At 43.7% G+C, this 13,857-nt stretch overlaps 1 protein-coding gene across 2 annotated transcripts in view; it reads right to left on the bottom strand.

Moving 5' to 3' along the window:
• LOC136424943 (uncharacterized) overlaps nucleotides 1-13,629 on the bottom strand; it is a 63,421-nt gene extending 49,792 nt beyond the window's left edge. For both annotated transcript variants that reach the window (XM_066413597.1, XM_066413598.1), the window contains exon 1: nucleotides 13,460-13,629. The gene's annotated coding sequence lies outside the window, so the exon portion shown is untranslated. The remainder of the gene's footprint in view (nucleotides 1-13,459) is intronic.
• Between the last annotated feature and the right edge of the window lie 228 nt (nucleotides 13,630-13,857).

Below are 13,857 nucleotides of genomic sequence, written 5' to 3' on the forward strand. Positions count from 1 at the left end.
TGGACTCATTCAAAAGGTCTTTTGGCCAGGAGTTTGAAACTGCAGACAGATTTCAAGTATCGTGCTTTGTTATCGAGTCATGAGACTGTAAAAGTTAACCCTAACCCTAACCCTAGGTCTTATTCCTAACCCTAACCCTAACTGTGAAAGGGTGCTTTCCGGGTTAAATCCACCCAAGCGATAAAGTTTTTGTATCAGAAGGTAGGTACTGGCCTGAAGAAACAAACAAACTAAGCATTACAGCCGGTGGCCATGTATCTACGGCAGGCCACAATGTTATGTCAGTTAAACCTTTCACCAAAAGACAACCCAAACTGACTTAACCGACCTCATCGTGTAACCATAGCCCTAGGTCTTAATCCTAACCCTAACCTTAACCCTAACCATTCTTCAAACGGGCCAAACTTGGACTCATTCAAAAGGTCTTTTGGCCAGGAGTTTGAAACTGCAGACAGATTTCAAGTATCGTGCTTTGTTATCGAGTCATGAGACTGTAAAAGTTAACCCTAACCCTAACCCTAGGTCTTATTCCTAACCCTAACCCTAACCATTCTTCAAACGGGCCAAACTTGGACTCATTCAAAAGGTCTTTTGGCCAGGAGTTTGAAACTGCAGACAGATTTCAAGTATCGTGCTTTGTTATCGAGTCATGAGACTGTAAAAGTTAACCCTAACCCTAACCCTAGGTCTTATTCCTAACCCTAACCCTAACCATTCTTCAAACGGGCCAAACTTGGACTCATTCAAAAGGTCTTTTGGCCAGGAGTTTGAAACTGCAGACAGATTTCAAGTATCGTGCTTTGTTATCGAGTGATGAGACTTTAAAAGTTAACCCTAACCCTAACCCTAGGTCTTATTCCTAACCCTAACCCTAACCATTCTTCAAACGGGCCAAACTTGGACTCATTCAAAAGGTCTTTTGGCCAGGAGTTTGAAACTGCAGACAGATTTCAAGTATCGTGCTTTGTTATCGAGTCATGAGACTGTAAAAGTTAACCCTAACCCTAACCCTAGGTCTTATTCCTAACCCTAACCCTAACTGTGAAAGGGTGCTTTCCGGGTTAAATCCACCCAAGCGATAAAGTTTTTGTATCAGAAGGTAGGTACTGGCCTGAAGAAACAAACAAACTAAGCATTACAGCCGGTGGCCATGTATCTACGGCAGGCCACAATGTTATGTCAGTTAAACCTTTCACCAAAAGACAACCCAAACTGACTTAACCGACCTCATCGTGTAACCATAGCCCTAGGTCTTAATCCTAACCCTAACCTTAACCCTAACCATTCTTCAAACGGGCCAAACTTGGACTCATTCAAAAGGTCTTTTGGCCAGGAGTTTGAAACTGCAGACAGATTTCAAGTATCGTGCTTTGTTATCGAGTCATGAGACTGTAAAAGTTAACCCTAACCCTAACCCTAGGTCTTATTCCTAACCCTAACCCTAACCATTCTTCAAACGGGCCAAACTTGGACTCATTCAAAAGGTCTTTTGGCCAGGAGTTTGAAACTGCAGACAGATTTCAAGTATCGTGCTTTGTTATCGAGTCATGAGACTTTAAAAGTTAACCCTAACCCTAACCCTAGGTCTTATTCCTAACCCTAACCCTAACCATTCTTCAAACGGGCCAAACTTGGACTCATTCAAAAGGTCTTTTGGCCAGGAGTTTGAAACTGCAGACAGATTTCAAGTATCGTGCTTTGTTATCGAGTCATGAGACTGTAAAAGTTAACCCTAACCCTAACCCTAGGTCTTATTCCTAACCCTAACCCTAACCATTCTTCAAACGGGCCAAACTTGGACTCATTCAAAAGGTCTTTTGGCCAGGAGTTTGAAACTGCAGACAGATTTCAAGTATCGTGCTTTGTTATCGAGTCATGAGACTGTAAAAGTTAACCCTAACCCTAACCCTAGGTCTTATTCCTAACCCTAACCCTAACCATTCTTCAAACGGGCCAAACTTGGACTCATTCAAAAGGTCTTTTGGCCAGGAGTTTGAAACTGCAGACAGATTTCAAGTATCGTGCTTTGTTATCGAGTCATGAGACTTTAAAAGTTAACCCTAACCCTAACCCTAGGTCTTATTCCTAACCCTAACCCTAACCATTCTTCAAACGGGCCAAACTTGGACTCATTCAAAAGGTCTTTTGGCCAGGAGTTTGAAACTGCAGACAGATTTCAAGTATCGTGCTTTGTTATCGAGTCATGAGACTGTAAAAGTTAACCCTAACCCTAACCCTAGGTCTTATTCCTAACCCTAACCCTAACTGTGAAAGGGTGCTTTCCGGGTTAAATCCACCCAAGCGATAAAGTTTTTGTATCAGAAGGTAGGTACTGGCCTGAAGAAACAAACAAACTAAGCATTACAGCCGGTGGCCATGTATCTACGGCAGGCCACAATGTTATGTCAGTTAAACCTTTCACCAAAAGACAACCCAAACTGACTTAACCGACCTCATCGTGTAACCATAGCCCTAGGTCTTAATCCTAACCCTAACCTTAACCCTAACCATTCTTCAAACGGGCCAAACTTGGACTCATTCAAAAGGTCTTTTGGCCAGGAGTTTGAAACTGCAGACAGATTTCAAGTATCGTGCTTTGTTATCGAGTTATGAGACTTTAAAAGTTAACCCTAACCCTAACCCTAGGTCTTATTCCTAACCCTAACCCTAACCATTCTTCAAACGGGCCAAACTTGGACTCATTCAAAAGGTCTTTTGGCCAGGAGTTTGAAACTGCAGACAGATTTCAAGTATCGTGCTTTGTTATCGAGTCATGAGACTGTAAAAGTTAACCCTAACCCTAACCCTAGGTCTTATTCCTAACCCTAACCCTAACTGTGAAAGGGTGCTTTCCGGGTTAAATCCACCCAAGCGATAAAGTTTTTGTATCAGAAGGTAGGTACTGGCCTGAAGAAACAAACAAACTAAGCATTACAGCCGGTGGCCATGTATCTACGGCAGGCCACAATGTTATGTCAGTTAAACCTTTCACCAAAAGACAACCCAAACTGACTTAACCGACCTCATCGTGTAACCATAGCCCTAGGTCTTAATCCTAACCCTAACCTTAACCCTAACCATTCTTCAAACGGGCCAAACTTGGACTCATTCAAAAGGTCTTTTGGCCAGGAGTTTGAAACTGCAGACAGATTTCAAGTATCGTGCTTTGTTATCGAGTCATGAGACTGTAAAAGTTAACCCTAACCCTAACCCTAGGTCTTATTCCTAACCCTAACCCTAACCATTCTTCAAACGGGCCAAACTTGGACTCATTCAAAAGGTCTTTTGGCCAGGAGTTTGAAACTGCAGACAGATTTCAAGTATCGTGCTTTGTTATCGAGTGATGAGACTTTAAAAGTTAACCCTAACCCTAACCCTAGGTCTTATTCCTAACCCTAACCCTAACCATTCTTCAAACGGGCCAAACTTGGACTCATTCAAAAGGTCTTTTGGCCAGGAGTTTGAAACTGCAGACAGATTTCAAGTATCGTGCTTTGTTATCGAGTCATGAGACTGTAAAAGTTAACCCTAACCCTAACCCTAGGTCTTATTCCTAACCCTAACCCTAACTGTGAAAGGGTGCTTTCCGGGTTAAATCCACCCAAGCGATAAAGTTTTTGTATCAGAAGGTAGGTACTGGCCTGAAGAAACAAACAAACTAAGCATTACAGCCGGTGGCCATGTATCTACGGCAGGCCACAATGTTATGTCAGTTAAACCTTTCACCAAAAGACAACCCAAACTGACTTAACCGACCTCATCGTGTAACCATAGCCCTAGGTCTTAATCCTAACCCTAACCTTAACCCTAACCATTCTTCAAACGGGCCAAACTTGGACTCATTCAAAAGGTCTTTTGGCCAGGAGTTTGAAACTGCAGACAGATTTCAAGTATCGTGCTTTGTTATCGAGTTATGAGACTTTAAAAGTTAACCCTAACCCTAACCCTAGGTCTTATTCCTAACCCTAACCCTAACCATTCTTCAAACGGGCCAAACTTGGACTCATTCAAAAGGTCTTTTGGCCAGGAGTTTGAAACTGCAGACAGATTTCAAGTATCGTGCTTTGTTATCGAGTCATGAGACTGTAAAAGTTAACCCTAACCCTAACCCTAGGTCTTATTCCTAACCCTAACCCTAACTGTGAAAGGGTGCTTTCCGGGTTAAATCCACCCAAGCGATAAAGTTTTTGTATCAGAAGGTAGGTACTGGCCTGAAGAAACAAACAAACTAAGCATTACAGCCGGTGGCCATGTATCTACGGCAGGCCACAATGTTATGTCAGTTAAACCTTTCACCAAAAGACAACCCAAACTGACTTAACCGACCTCATCGTGTAACCATAGCCCTAGGTCTTAATCCTAACCCTAACCTTAACCCTAACCATTCTTCAAACGGGCCAAACTTGGACTCATTCAAAAGGTCTTTTGGCCAGGAGTTTGAAACTGCAGACAGATTTCAAGTATCGTGCTTTGTTATCGAGTCATGAGACTGTAAAAGTTAACCCTAACCCTAACCCTAGGTCTTATTCCTAACCCTAACCCTAACCATTCTTCAAACGGGCCAAACTTGGACTCATTCAAAAGGTCTTTTGGCCAGGAGTTTGAAACTGCAGACAGATTTCAAGTATCGTGCTTTGTTATCGAGTCATGAGACTTTAAAAGTTAACCCTAACCCTAACCCTAGGTCTTATTCCTAACCCTAACCCTAACCATTCTTCAAACGGGCCAAACTTGGACTCATTCAAAAGGTCTTTTGGCCAGGAGTTTGAAACTGCAGACAGATTTCAAGTATCGTGCTTTGTTATCGAGTCATGAGACTGTAAAAGTTAACCCTAACCCTAACCCTAGGTCTTATTCCTAACCCTAACCCTAACCATTCTTCAAACGGGCCAAACTTGGACTCATTCAAAAGGTCTTTTGGCCAGGAGTTTGAAACTGCAGACAGATTTCAAGTATCGTGCTTTGTTATCGAGTCATGAGACTGTAAAAGTTAACCCTAACCCTAACCCTAGGTCTTATTCCTAACCCTAACCCTAACTGTGAAAGGGTGCTTTCCGGGTTAAATCCACCCAAGCGATAAAGTTTTTGTATCAGAAGGTAGGTACTGGCCTGAAGAAACAAACAAACTAAGCATTACAGCCGGTGGCCATGTATCTACGGCAGGCCACAATGTTATGTCAGTTAAACCTTTCACCAAAAGACAACCCAAACTGACTTAACCGACCTCATCGTGTAACCATAGCCCTAGGTCTTAATCCTAACCCTAACCTTAACCCTAACCATTCTTCAAACGGGCCAAACTTGGACTCATTCAAAAGGTCTTTTGGCCAGGAGTTTGAAACTGCAGACAGATTTCAAGTATCGTGCTTTGTTATCGAGTTATGAGACTTTAAAAGTTAACCCTAACCCTAACCCTAGGTCTTATTCCTAACCCTAACCCTAACCATTCTTCAAACGGGCCAAACTTGGACTCATTCAAAAGGTCTTTTGGCCAGGAGTTTGAAACTGCAGACAGATTTCAAGTATCGTGCTTTGTTATCGAGTCATGAGACTGTAAAAGTTAACCCTAACCCTAACCCTAGGTCTTATTCCTAACCCTAACCCTAACTGTGAAAGGGTGCTTTCCGGGTTAAATCCACCCAAGCGATAAAGTTTTTGTATCAGAAGGTAGGTACTGGCCTGAAGAAACAAACAAACTAAGCATTACAGCCGGTGGCCATGTATCTACGGCAGGCCACAATGTTATGTCAGTTAAACCTTTCACCAAAAGACAACCCAAACTGACTTAACCGACCTCATCGTGTAACCATAGCCCTAGGTCTTAATCCTAACCCTAACCTTAACCCTAACCATTCTTCAAACGGGCCAAACTTGGACTCATTCAAAAGGTCTTTTGGCCAGGAGTTTGAAACTGCAGACAGATTTCAAGTATCGTGCTTTGTTATCGAGTCATGAGACTGTAAAAGTTAACCCTAACCCTAACCCTAGGTCTTATTCCTAACCCTAACCCTAACCATTCTTCAAACGGGCCAAACTTGGACTCATTCAAAAGGTCTTTTGGCCAGGAGTTTGAAACTGCAGACAGATTTCAAGTATCGTGCTTTGTTATCGAGTCATGAGACTTTAAAAGTTAACCCTAACCCTAACCCTAGGTCTTATTCCTAACCCTAACCCTAACCATTCTTCAAACGGGCCAAACTTGGACTCATTCAAAAGGTCTTTTGGCCAGGAGTTTGAAACTGCAGACAGATTTCAAGTATCGTGCTTTGTTATCGAGTCATGAGACTGTAAAAGTTAACCCTAACCCTAACCCTAGGTCTTATTCCTAACCCTAACCCTAACCATTCTTCAAACGGGCCAAACTTGGACTCATTCAAAAGGTCTTTTGGCCAGGAGTTTGAAACTGCAGACAGATTTCAAGTATCGTGCTTTGTTATCGAGTGATGAGACTTTAAAAGTTAACCCTAACCCTAACCCTAGGTCTTATTCCTAACCCTAACCCTAACCATTCTTCAAACGGGCCAAACTTGGACTCATTCAAAAGGTCTTTTGGCCAGGAGTTTGAAACTGCAGACAGATTTCAAGTATCGTGCTTTGTTATCGAGTCATGAGACTTTAAAAGTTAACCCTAACCCTAACCCTAGGTCTTATTCCTAACCCTAACCCTAACCATTCTTCAAACGGGCCAAACTTGGACTCATTCAAAAGGTCTTTTGGCCAGGAGTTTGAAACTGCAGACAGATTTCAAGTATCGTGCTTTGTTATCGAGTCATGAGACTGTAAAAGTTAACCCTAACCCTAACCCTAGGTCTTATTCCTAACCCTAACCCTAACTGTGAAAGGGTGCTTTCCGGGTTAAATCCACCCAAGCGATAAAGTTTTTGTATCAGAAGGTAGGTACTGGCCTGAAGAAACAAACAAACTAAGCATTACAGCCGGTGGCCATGTATCTACGGCAGGCCACAATGTTATGTCAGTTAAACCTTTCACCAAAAGACAACCCAAACTGACTTAACCGACCTCATCGTGTAACCATAGCCCTAGGTCTTAATCCTAACCCTAACCTTAACCCTAACCATTCTTCAAACGGGCCAAACTTGGACTCATTCAAAAGGTCTTTTGGCCAGGAGTTTGAAACTGCAGACAGATTTCAAGTATCGTGCTTTGTTATCGAGTCATGAGACTGTAAAAGTTAACCCTAACCCTAACCCTAGGTCTTATTCCTAACCCTAACCCTAACTGTGAAAGGGTGCTTTCCGGGTTAAATCCACCCAAGCGATAAAGTTTTTGTATCAGAAGGTAGGTACTGGCCTGAAGAAACAAACAAACTAAGCATTACAGCCGGTGGCCATGTATCTACGGCAGGCCACAATGTTATGTCAGTTAAACCTTTCACCAAAAGACAACCCAAACTGACTTAACCGACCTCATCGTGTAACCATAGCCCTAGGTCTTAATCCTAACCCTAACCTTAACCCTAACCATTCTTCAAACGGGCCAAACTTGGACTCATTCAAAAGGTCTTTTGGCCAGGAGTTTGAAACTGCAGACAGATTTCAAGTATCGTGCTTTGTTATCGAGTTATGAGACTTTAAAAGTTAACCCTAACCCTAACCCTAGGTCTTATTCCTAACCCTAACCCTAACCATTCTTCAAACGGGCCAAACTTGGACTCATTCAAAAGGTCTTTTGGCCAGGAGTTTGAAACTGCAGACAGATTTCAAGTATCGTGCTTTGTTATCGAGTCATGAGACTGTAAAAGTTAACCCTAACCCTAACCCTAGGTCTTATTCCTAACCCTAACCCTAACTGTGAAAGGGTGCTTTCCGGGTTAAATCCACCCAAGCGATAAAGTTTTTGTATCAGAAGGTAGGTACTGGCCTGAAGAAACAAACAAACTAAGCATTACAGCCGGTGGCCATGTATCTACGGCAGGCCACAATGTTATGTCAGTTAAACCTTTCACCAAAAGACAACCCAAACTGACTTAACCGACCTCATCGTGTAACCATAGCCCTAGGTCTTAATCCTAACCCTAACCTTAACCCTAACCATTCTTCAAACGGGCCAAACTTGGACTCATTCAAAAGGTCTTTTGGCCAGGAGTTTGAAACTGCAGACAGATTTCAAGTATCGTGCTTTGTTATCGAGTCATGAGACTGTAAAAGTTAACCCTAACCCTAACCCTAGGTCTTATTCCTAACCCTAACCCTAACCATTCTTCAAACGGGCCAAACTTGGACTCATTCAAAAGGTCTTTTGGCCAGGAGTTTGAAACTGCAGACAGATTTCAAGTATCGTGCTTTGTTATCGAGTGATGAGACTTTAAAAGTTAACCCTAACCCTAACCCTAGGTCTTATTCCTAACCCTAACCCTAACCATTCTTCAAACGGGCCAAACTTGGACTCATTCAAAAGGTCTTTTGGCCAGGAGTTTGAAACTGCAGACAGATTTCAAGTATCGTGCTTTGTTATCGAGTCATGAGACTGTAAAAGTTAACCCTAACCCTAACCCTAGGTCTTATTCCTAACCCTAACCCTAACCATTCTTCAAACGGGCCAAACTTGGACTCATTCAAAAGGTCTTTTGGCCAGGAGTTTGAAACTGCAGACAGATTTCAAGTATCGTGCTTTGTTATCGAGTCATGAGACTGTAAAAGTTAACCCTAACCCTAACCCTAGGTCTTATTCCTAACCCTAACCCTAACTGTGAAAGGGTGCTTTCCGGGTTAAATCCACCCAAGCGATAAAGTTTTTGTATCAGAAGGTAGGTACTGGCCTGAAGAAACAAACAAACTAAGCATTACAGCCGGTGGCCATGTATCTACGGCAGGCCACAATGTTATGTCAGTTAAACCTTTCACCAAAAGACAACCCAAACTGACTTAACCGACCTCATCGTGTAACCATAGCCCTAGGTCTTAATCCTAACCCTAACCTTAACCCTAACCATTCTTCAAACGGGCCAAACTTGGACTCATTCAAAAGGTCTTTTGGCCAGGAGTTTGAAACTGCAGACAGATTTCAAGTATCGTGCTTTGTTATCGAGTTATGAGACTTTAAAAGTTAACCCTAACCCTAACCCTAGGTCTTATTCCTAACCCTAACCCTAACCATTCTTCAAACGGGCCAAACTTGGACTCATTCAAAAGGTCTTTTGGCCAGGAGTTTGAAACTGCAGACAGATTTCAAGTATCGTGCTTTGTTATCGAGTCATGAGACTGTAAAAGTTAACCCTAACCCTAACCCTAGGTCTTATTCCTAACCCTAACCCTAACTGTGAAAGGGTGCTTTCCGGGTTAAATCCACCCAAGCGATAAAGTTTTTGTATCAGAAGGTAGGTACTGGCCTGAAGAAACAAACAAACTAAGCATTACAGCCGGTGGCCATGTATCTACGGCAGGCCACAATGTTATGTCAGTTAAACCTTTCACCAAAAGACAACCCAAACTGACTTAACCGACCTCATCGTGTAACCATAGCCCTAGGTCTTAATCCTAACCCTAACCTTAACCCTAACCATTCTTCAAACGGGCCAAACTTGGACTCATTCAAAAGGTCTTTTGGCCAGGAGTTTGAAACTGCAGACAGATTTCAAGTATCGTGCTTTGTTATCGAGTCATGAGACTGTAAAAGTTAACCCTAACCCTAACCCTAGGTCTTATTCCTAACCCTAACCCTAACCATTCTTCAAACGGGCCAAACTTGGACTCATTCAAAAGGTCTTTTGGCCAGGAGTTTGAAACTGCAGACAGATTTCAAGTATCGTGCTTTGTTATCGAGTGATGAGACTTTAAAAGTTAACCCTAACCCTAACCCTAGGTCTTATTCCTAACCCTAACCCTAACCATTCTTCAAACGGGCCAAACTTGGACTCATTCAAAAGGTCTTTTGGCCAGGAGTTTGAAACTGCAGACAGATTTCAAGTATCGTGCTTTGTTATCGAGTCATGAGACTGTAAAAGTTAACCCTAACCCTAACCCTAGGTCTTATTCCTAACCCTAACCCTAACCATTCTTCAAACGGGCCAAACTTGGACTCATTCAAAAGGTCTTTTGGCCAGGAGTTTGAAACTGCAGACAGATTTCAAGTATCGTGCTTTGTTATCGAGTCATGAGACTGTAAAAGTTAACCCTAACCCTAACCCTAGGTCTTATTCCTAACCCTAACCCTAACTGTGAAAGGGTGCTTTCCGGGTTAAATCCACCCAAGCGATAAAGTTTTTGTATCAGAAGGTAGGTACTGGCCTGAAGAAACAAACAAACTAAGCATTACAGCCGGTGGCCATGTATCTACGGCAGGCCACAATGTTATGTCAGTTAAACCTTTCACCAAAAGACAACCCAAACTGACTTAACCGACCTCATCGTGTAACCCTAACCCTAACCCTAACCCTAACCCTGTGTAAAGTAAACAGGTGGTGTTACAGCCAGTGAGGCGGATACCTGTGTAAAGTAAACAGGTGGTGGTACAGCCAGTGTGGCGGATACCTGTGTAAAGTAAACAGGTGGTGATACAGCCAGTGAGGCGGAGACCTGTGTAAAGTAAACAGGTGGTGGTACAGCCAGTGAGGCGGATACCTGTGTAAAGTAAACAGGTGGTGATACAGCCAGTGAGGCGGATACCTGTGTAAAGTAAACAGGTGGTGGTACAGCCAGTGAGGCGGATACCTGTGTAAAGTAAACAGGTGGTGATACAGCCAGTGAGGCGGATACCTGTGTAAAGTAAACAGGTGGTGATACAGCCAGTGAGGCGGATACCTGTGTAAAGTAAACAGGTGGTGATACAGCCAGTGTGGCGGATACCTGTGTAAAGTAAACCGGTGGTGGTACAGCCAGTGAGGCGGATACCTGTGTAAAGTAAACAGGTGGTGATACAGCCAGTGAGGCGGATACCTGTGTAAAGTAAACAGGTGGTGATACAGCCAGTGAGGCGGATACCTGTGTAAAGTAAACAGGTGGTGATACAGCCAGTGAGGCGGATACCTGTGTAAAGTAAACAGGTGGTGATACAGCCAGTGAGGCGGATACCTGTGTAAAGTAAACAGGTGGTGATACAGCCAGTGTGGCGGATACCTGTGTAAAGTAAACAGGTGGTGGTACAGCCAGTGAGGCGGATACCTGTGTAAAGCAAACAGGTGGTGATACAGCCAGTGAGGCGGATACCTGTGTAAAGTAAACAGGTGGTGATACAGCCAGTGTGGCGGATACCTGTGTAAAGTAAACAGGTGGTGATACAGCCAGTGTGGCGGATACCTGTGTAAAGTAAACCGGTGGTGGTACAGCCAGTGAGGCGGAGACCTGTGTAAAGTAAACAGGTGGTGATACAGCCAGTGAGGCGGATACCTGTGTAAAGTAAACAGGTGGTGATACAGCCAGTGTGGCGGATACCTGTGTAAAGTAAACCGGTGGTGATACAGCCAGTGAGGCGGAGACCTGTGTAAAGTAAACAGGTGGTGATACAGCCAGTGAGGCGGAGACCTGTGTAAAGTAAACAGGTGGTGATACAGCCAGTGAGGCGGATACCTGTGTAAAGTAAACAGGTGGTGTTACAGCCAGTGAGGCGGATACCTGTGTAAAGTAAACAGGTGGTGGTACAGCCAGTGTGGCGGATACCTGTGTAAAGTAAACAGGTGGTGATACAGCCAGTGAGGCGGATACCTGTGTAAAGCAAACAGGTGGTGATACAGCCAGTGTGGCGGATACCTGTGTAAAGTAAACAGGTGGTGATACAGCCAGTGTGGCGGAGACCTGTGTAAAGTAAACAGGTGGTGGTACAGCCAGTGTGGCGGATACCTGTGTAAAGTAAACAGGTGGTGTTACAGCCAGTGAGGCGGATACCTGTGTAAAGTAAACAGGTGGTGGTACAGCCAGTGTGGCGGATACCTGTGTAAAGTAAACAGGTGGTGTTACAGCCAGTGAGGCGGATACCTGTGTAAAGTAAACAGGTGGTGATACAGCCAGTGTGGCGGATACCTGTGTAAAGTAAACAGGTGGTGATACAGCCAGTGAGGCGGATACCTGTGTAAAGTAAACAGGTGGTGATACAGCCAGTGAGGCGGATACCTGTGTAAAGTAAACAGGTGGTGATACAGCCAGTGAGGCGGATACCTGTGTAAAGTAAACAGGTGGTGATACAGCCAGTGAGGCGGATACCTGTGTAAAGTAAACAGGTAGGTACTGGCCTGAAGATACAAACAAACTAAGCATTACAGCCGGTGGCCATGTATTTACGGCAGGCCACAATGTTACGTCAGTGAAACCTTTTACCTCGATCCCTGCTGTCCCCTAAGGTGAAAGGATCCCTTCCCGTGATAGCTTGCCAACCGGGTTAACTTGACCTGACCAGCCTGGTTTTTGTCCTTCTCTTATATTACCCTCGCACACCAGTCTCGGGTCTGCCCTACGAAGCTTCTCTGCATCGGCCCCGGAGGTCAATTACCCAATTTTTGATGAAATTTTTATCACTGGAGAATTTTAGGTAGCCGTTGAAGTGAATGTAATCATTGCGAGAAGGTGTGAAGCACAATGGCTTTTATATATCGATCTAGCTGCAGTACAGGTAATGAACGCGGTAAGAGTCAGAACCAGCCAAAATCCGAAATCATGGTTTGCGTTCACACTCGATATTCGATAGGGTTAGATTGGAGCTGGATTCAAATAATCCGATCCAGGGAAAATCAATCACGGTTGGAGTGTCAACACTGCAAAAATTGATTGCGATTGGATCAATTCTATTGAAATAATTTGTTAAATCCAATCCATTTTTATTAGCGTGACAGGCTGTTCAGTGTAATAAAACCAGCTGTCACCGTGCCGCATGCCTGCAAAGCTGGTGTGTTGCACCAAATGGTGGTCATACAAGCTATAAGCTAGTTCACAGTTACTACTACGCATGTGCAGTGTCAAAGGTAAAGGCCCAGAGACGTTAAAAAAACTGTAGGGGCGTTGTTAGGCAAAACGAGACAATGTCGAGACGAGAACTGTTTACGAGCCAGGGGCCTTCCCCTATGCCTGATATCAATCGCTTATACAGATACAGATCTTACATAATCATACCTAAACATGTCCTTGGTGCTGAACATTAAGCTAACACCTTGCCTTACATATATAACCGTTACTAATTCTACCCGACTCCTAGCTCTACCCCTACCCTACCCTAATCACACCCAACGCTTACACTTAAACTACCCTTACTGTAACACCGCTCTAACCTTGTTCCTCTGGTTTAAGATTGTCTCAGTTACCATGCTGAACTTTTAAAAGAAAAAAAATTAAGCCAAAATTACGCCAAAACTCTACTGGCTACTGGCTTTATTATGTGTATTGCTGAATCGACGGATCCCGTTTTAGCACTGACAGGCTGCTTAACCCTGAGTCAGACTGATTTGTCATAATAGGTTCTCCCTTGCCCTCCCCCATTCTTAAACAAGACGTGACAATTGGCAAGCAAAACTCACCTAGCTTCCGTCTGATCCACATTTTTTGTCGGAGCGCACGGCGATAGAACTGGCACATTGTTTTCAGGGTCCGAGAATCAAGGATAGTGTAGAAAAAAGACACTTTTCGCTGGATGAATGTAGCCGCTGATGTCTAAAACCAAGTGTTGTGGGTCAGAGGTTAAATCACCTGATTATCTGGATAACTTAGTAGGTTAGCAGAAATATAGTCGCTTTGCCCCCTCCCCCATTCTTAAACAAGACGTGACAATTGGCAAGCAAAACTCACCTAGCTTCCGTCTGATCCACATTTTTTGTCGGAGCGCACGGCGATAGAACTGGCACATTGTTTTCAGGGTCCGAGAATCAAGGATAGTGTAGAAAAGGGCTTTTTTTTTCAACAAAGACCGTCTGACGAT

Source organism: Branchiostoma lanceolatum, chromosome 19 (genome assembly GCF_035083965.1).
Source record: "Branchiostoma lanceolatum isolate klBraLanc5 chromosome 19, klBraLanc5.hap2, whole genome shotgun sequence".
NCBI classification, from domain to species: domain Eukaryota; kingdom Metazoa; phylum Chordata; class Leptocardii; order Amphioxiformes; family Branchiostomatidae; genus Branchiostoma; species Branchiostoma lanceolatum.